The sequence below is a fragment of the Rhincodon typus genome, chromosome 28 (assembly GCF_021869965.1).
Source record: "Rhincodon typus isolate 14 chromosome 28, sRhiTyp1.1, whole genome shotgun sequence".
Classification (NCBI taxonomy): domain Eukaryota; kingdom Metazoa; phylum Chordata; class Chondrichthyes; order Orectolobiformes; family Rhincodontidae; genus Rhincodon; species Rhincodon typus.
The window spans coordinates 40,734,145-40,740,777 of NC_063359.1; positions in this window are offsets into that span (position 1 = coordinate 40,734,145).

The following is a 6,633-nucleotide window of genomic DNA, read 5'->3' on the forward strand; positions in this document are numbered from 1 at the left end:
GTGTGTGTGAGGGTTTGAGTGGATCTGTGTGAGTGTGAGGTTTGAGTGTCTGTGTGTGTTGGTCTGTGTGACTGTGAGGGTTTGCATGTGTCTGTGTGAGTGTGAGGTTTTGAGTGTGTCTGTTGGTCTGTGTGAGTGTAAGGTTTTGAGTGTGTCTGTGTGTGCGTTGGTCTGTGTGACGTTTTAAGTATGTCTGTGTGAGTGTGAGGGTTTGAGTGTATCTGTGTGAGATTTGAGTGTCTTGTATGTGTTGGACTGTGTGAGTGTGAGGGTTTGAGTGTGTCTGTGTGTGAGCTTTGAGTCTGTGTGTGTGTGTGTGTGTGTGTCGGTCTGTTGGTTTGTGTTTCCTTAGAATTTTATCTCTTGTTCTCCACCAATGGCAGTGAAGAGAGGGGTTGGCATGTGCTGCTACTGACTGTTGTAACAGGAAAACAGTGCGACTGTTAAAGTCAACCTCTGTATTTGCCTCTTTCTATTTTATCATTAAAAGGAGTCCAAGAAGAGTTATAAAGAGCCCCTGTGAATCCTTAAGTCTTTGTGCATTTGATCAGAGACTTTAACTTGACACATTCCTTACTCTGTTGTATTTTCCACATGACCTGCAAATTCCCCCTTTTGCAGTATTTCTCCAACTCCTTTTTGGAAAGTTCCTGTTGAATCAGTTCCCACTACTCTCAGGCAGCAATTCCCAGATCACAACAACTCACTGCATCAAAAACATTCCCCTCCTCTCCCCCTCTGGTTCACTGACCAGTTCCTTTTCTCTGGTTACTGAGTGTCCAGGCACTGAAGACTCCTCATTACTTGAACAACACTCCATCATGTGGACACCTTGAAATTTTCCTTTGCCTCCACTCTAAGGGGAACACACCCAATGTCTCTGGTCAGTCGTGCAGAAGCCTCATACTCTCTCTCTCTCTAACCCATGTTGATCAAGCTTTGGGAGTAATTAATGGGATAGTTTATAGAATTACAGAAAGTGGTTACACCATGGAGAGAGACCTTTTAGCCTGTCATGTCTATGCTAGCCTTCTAAGGAGCAATTCACCTTGTGACACTCACCTGCCTTTTGCCCATGATGCTGCATATTTAACATCACAAATGATGATCCCATTTCCTTTCAAAAGTGTCCACTGACCCTGCCTCCACCATACTCTTGGGCAGCACATTCCAGAGCCCAATCACTCACTGGGTGAAGACATTTTGTCTCATTTACTCAGTGCTTCTTTGGCCACTTGCCTCTGCTTCTCGATCCTTTTGCCAATGACAGCCCATCAGCTCTGTCCAGATCCCTTGTGTTTTTGAACACCTCGATCGAATCTCCTTCCAGCCTTCTCTTCTCCAAGGAGAACAGTCCCAGCTTCCCTGACCTACCTACCCAGTGAAGGTCCTCATCCCTGAAATTCTTTCCAGACTCTCTCTAATGCCCTCACAGTACACAGTCCTCCTGCTGAGGCCACACCACGGTTTTGGAACAGATTTAGCACAGTGGCCGCACTCTTGTACTCTACTCTCTGATGAATAAAACCAAGAAGACTGCATACTTTATTAATTGTCCTGCCACCCTCCATTACTGATGCACATTTATCCCCAAGCCTCCCGACTCCTGTACTCCCTGTAGATCTGTACCATTTATATTCGAGTGTTTCTCTACACTCTTCCTATCAAAATCTATCACTTCTCAATGCTCAGCATGGAATTTCATCTTTTGCTTGACAGCCCATTCCATTGAGCCATTTACATCCTTCATCCCACTCAGTTCACAATGCTTCCAAAATTTTCTATCAGATACAAATGTTAAAATTGTACACCATTCCCAATACAGGTGCTGTCTCAAGAAGAGCAGAGATCCAACACAGAGCTCGGGGAAACTCCATGTCATACCATCCCCCAGCACGGAAGAAATCCTGTGATCATTCCTCTCTTTCCTGTCATTCAGCCAATTCCGTTTTTATGTTGCTCCTTTCATTTTGACTCCATGAACTATAACCTTGCTATCAAAATTGTTGTGCACCATGTTATAAACGCCCTTCTGGAAGGTTAGGTTTACCAAATCAACAGCATACCCCCTCAGCATTGAGCCCTTCCATTATCTCATCATTGAGAACCTCTATCACCTTCTCAAAAAAAAAATGACAGGTCTGTAAACACAATTTTACCTTAACAAATTTATGTGAGCTTTTTTTGATTAACTCACATTTGTATATAGAGAAATATATAAATTTTACCTAAACCTGTGCTGTCCCTGTCCTGGAGTGTTTGATGGACACAGTGTAGGGGAAGCTTTATTCTTATCTAACCTTGTGCTGTCCCTGCCCTGGGCATGTTTGAGTGGGGACAGTGTAGAAGGAGCTTTACTTTCAGTTTGAAAATGTAAAAAGAGCTTTTTTAATTACGCATGGTATGTGGGTGTCGCTGGCTCGGCCCACATTTATTGCCTATTCCTAGTTGTCGTTGAGAAACTGGTGGTGTTTTGATTTGATTTGATTTATTGTAGTCAATGTACCTAAGTACAGTGAAAAGATTTGTTTAGCAAGTAGTACAGCAGATCAGAGCAAACAAGGACATACAGATCATTGGGTGCTGGACAGAGCAAGGCATACAAGGTTACGGCTGCATAAAGCAAGATCAACGTTACTTGAAGTTGGAGAGGTCCATTCAGCAGTCTCATAACAGCAGGGAAGAAGCTGTTCTTGAACCTGTTGGTGCGTGTGTTCAAGCTTCTGTATCTTCTGCCTGATGGAAGAGGTTGTCAGAGAGCATTACTGGGATGGGAGGAGTCTTTGATGATGTTGGCAGCCTTTCTGCAGCAGTGAGAAGGGTAAATGGAGTCCATGGATGGGAGGTCGGTTTCCATGATGGTCTGGGCTGGACACACAACTTTCTGTAGTTTCTTACAGCCCTGGGCAGAGCAGTTGCTGTACCAGGTCGTTATGCACCCAGATGGAATGCTTTCCATGGTGCATCTGTAGAAGTTGGTGAGGGTCCTTATGGACATGCCAAATTTCCTAAACTGCCTGAGGAAGAAGAGGCGTTGTTGTGCCTTCTTCACCATCGCATCTGCGTGGGAGGTCCAGGACAGATTGTCGGTTACCGTCACTCCTAGGAACTTGACACTCTTGACCCTTTCCGCCTCAGCTCTATTGATGTAGATAGGGGTGTGTCCTCCTCCTTTTTTCCTGAAGCCAATGATGTTCTTTTGTTTAGCTGATATTGAAAGAGAGATTGTTATCATTGCACAAGACCAAGCACTCTATCTCCTTCCTATATTCTGAATCATCATTGTTAGATATCCGTCCTACCATGGTGGTGTCGTCAGCGAACTTGTAGATGGCTTTCGTACGGAATTTGGCAACATGGTCATGGCTGTATAGAGAATACAGTAGGGTGCTGAGAAGACATTCTTGTGGTACTTTCGTGTTGGGGACTATTCTGGAGGAGGTGCTGTGTCTATCTTCACTGATTGTGGTCTGTGGGTCAGGAAGTTGAGGATCCATTTGCACAAGGCAGAGCCGAGACCTAGATCTCTGAGTTTTGAGATTAGTCTGAGCTGCCTTCTTGAACCGCTTCAGTCCATGTGCTGTAGGTTGACCCACAATGCCCTTAAGGAGGGAATTACAGGATTTTACTAGTGAGTCAGGATGGTGAGTTACTTGGAGGGGAAATTGCAGGTGATGGTGTTCCCATGTATCTGCTGCCCTTGACCTTCCAGATAGAAGTGGCTGTCAGTTTGGAAGGTAGTGTCAAAGGAGCCTTGATGAATTCCTGCAGTGCATCTTGTAGATAGTACACACTGCTGCTACTAAGCATCGGTGGTGGAGGGAGTGGATGTTTGTAGAAGTGGTGCCAGTCAAGCCGGCTGCTTTGTCTTGGATGGTATCAAACTTCTTGAGTGTTGTTGGGGCTGCTGTCATCCAGGCAAGTGGGGAGTATTCCATCACACTCCTGACTTGTGTCTTGTAGATGGTGGACAGGCTTTGGGGAGTCAGGAGGTGAATTACTCGCCACAGTATTCCCAGCTTCTGGCCTGCTCTTGTAGCCACTGTGTTTATGAGGTGAGTCCAGTTGAGTTTCTGGTCAATGATAACCACCAGGATGTTCATAATGGGGGCATTCAGTGATGGTAACACCATTAGATTTCAGGGGGTGGCGATTAGATTGTTTCTTATTGATGATAGTTATAGCCTGGTATTTCTGTGGCGTGAACATTATTTGCCACTTGTCAGCCCAAGCCTGGATGTTGTTCAGATCTTGTTGCATTTGAACATGGACTGCTTCAGTATCTGAGGATGATGTTGAAGATTGTGCAATCAGCAGTGAACATCACACATCTGACCTTATGATGGAGGGAAGGAATTGATGAAGCAGCTGAAGATGGTTGGGCCTAGGATACTACCCTGAGCAACTCCTGCAGAGATGTCCTGGAGCTGAGATGACTGACCTCCAACAACCACAACCATCTTCCTACATGTCAGGTCTGACTCTAACCACCGGAGACTTTACCCCCTGATACGCATTGATTCCAGTCTTGCTCGGGCTCCGTAATGCCACATTAGGTTGAATGCAGCCTTGATGTGAAGGGCCGACACTCTCACCTCACCTCTGGAATTCAGCTCCTTTGTCCATGTTTGAACCAAGGCTGTAATGAGGTCAGGAGCTGAGTGGCTGAGGCGGAACCCAAACTGGGCATCACTGAACAGGTTAGTGCCGACCAGGTGCTGCTTAATAGCACTGTTGGTGACACCTTCCATCACTTTACTGATGATTGAGAGTAGTCTGATGGGTCAGTAATTGGCCGGGTTGGATTTGTCCTGCTTTTTCTGTACGGGACATACCTGGACAATTTTCCACATTGTTGGGTAGATACCAGTGTTGTAACTGGAACAGCTTGGCGAGGGGAGCAGCACGTTTTGGAACAAAAGTCTTCAGTACTATTGCCATTGGAGTATCCAGTGTGTCCAACTGTTTCTTGATGTCATGTAGAGCGAATTGGCTGAAGTCAGCTATCTATGGTGCTGGGGACCACTGGAGGAGGCCAAGATGGATCATCCACTTAGCACTACTGGCTGAAGATTTCTGCAAATACTTCAGCTGTTTGCACTGATGTGCTTAGCTCTTCCATCATTGAGGATGGAGATATTTGTGGAGCCTCCTCCCACAGTGAGTTGTTTAATTGTCCACCACCATTCACAACTGGATGTGGCAGGACTGCAGAGCTTAGATCTGATCCGTTGGTTGTGGGATCGCTTAGCTCTGTCCACCACTTGCTGCTTCCGCTGTTTGGCTTGCAAGTAGTCCTGTTTGGTGGCTTCACCAGGTTGACACCTCATCTTCGGGTATACCTGGTGCTGCTCCTGGCATGTCCTCCTGCACTCTCCATTGAACCAGGGTTGATCCCCTGGCTTGATAGTAATGGTTGAGTGGGGGATATGCCGGGCCGTGGGGGTACAGATTGTGCTGGAGTACAATTCTGCTGCTGTTGATGGCCCACAGCGCCTCATGGATGCCCAACTTTGAGTTGCTAGATGTGTGTGAAGTCTGTCCCATTTAGCACGGTGATAGTGCCACACAACACACTGGAGGTTATTCTCAATGTGAAGGCGGGAATTCGTCTCCACAAGGCCTGTGTGATAGTCACTCTTACCAATACTGTCATAGACAGATGTGTCTGCAGCAGGCAAATTAGTAAGAATGAGGCCAAATACGTTTTTCTTTCTTGTTGGTTCTCTCACCATTTGTCGCAGACCCTGTCTAGCAGCTATTTCTTTTAGGTCCCAACCAGTTCAATTTGTCGTGCTGTTGCTGAGCCACTCTTGATGGTGGACAGTGAAATCCCCCACCCAGAGTACATTTTGCACCTTCCCTACCCTCAGTACTTCCTCCAACTGTTATTCAACATGGAGGATTATTAATTTATCAGCTGAGGGAGAGCAATATGTGGTAATCAGCAGGAGGTTTCCTTGCCCATGTTTAACTTGAAGCCATGAGACTTCACGGGGTCCGGAGTCAATGTTGAAGACTTCCACAGCAACACTCTCACGACCGTATACCACTGTGACGCCACCTCAGCTGCGTCTGTCCTGCGGTGGGACAGGACATATCTAGGGATAGTGATGATGGTGTCTGGGGCTCTGTGAATATGACTATGTCAGGCTGTTGCTTGACTAGTCTGTGAGACAGCTCTCCCAGTTTTGGCACTAACCCCCAGATGCTAGTGAGGAGGACTTTGTATGGACGACAGGGCTGTTTCTGCCATTGTCTTTTCTGGTGCTTAGGTCAATGCCAGGTGGTCCATCCTGATTTCATTTCTCTGTTGAGACTTCATAGTGATTTATCCAACTGAGTGGCTTGCTTGGCCATTTCAGAGGGCGTTGAGGGGTCATCGATGTTGCTATGGGTCACATGTCGGCCACACCAGGAGAGAATGGCAGATTCCCTTCCCTGAAGGACATTGGTGAATCAGAAGGGTTTTTGGAGCAAGAACAACAAAGAACAATGCAACACAGGAATCTCCAATGTTGCGCCAACACATTTTGTTCTTCCATAGTAAAACTGTCTTGACTTACAGGATCCGTATCCCTCTATTCACTTCCTAATCACATGTTCGTCCAGGTGCTTCTTGAATGCTTCCAT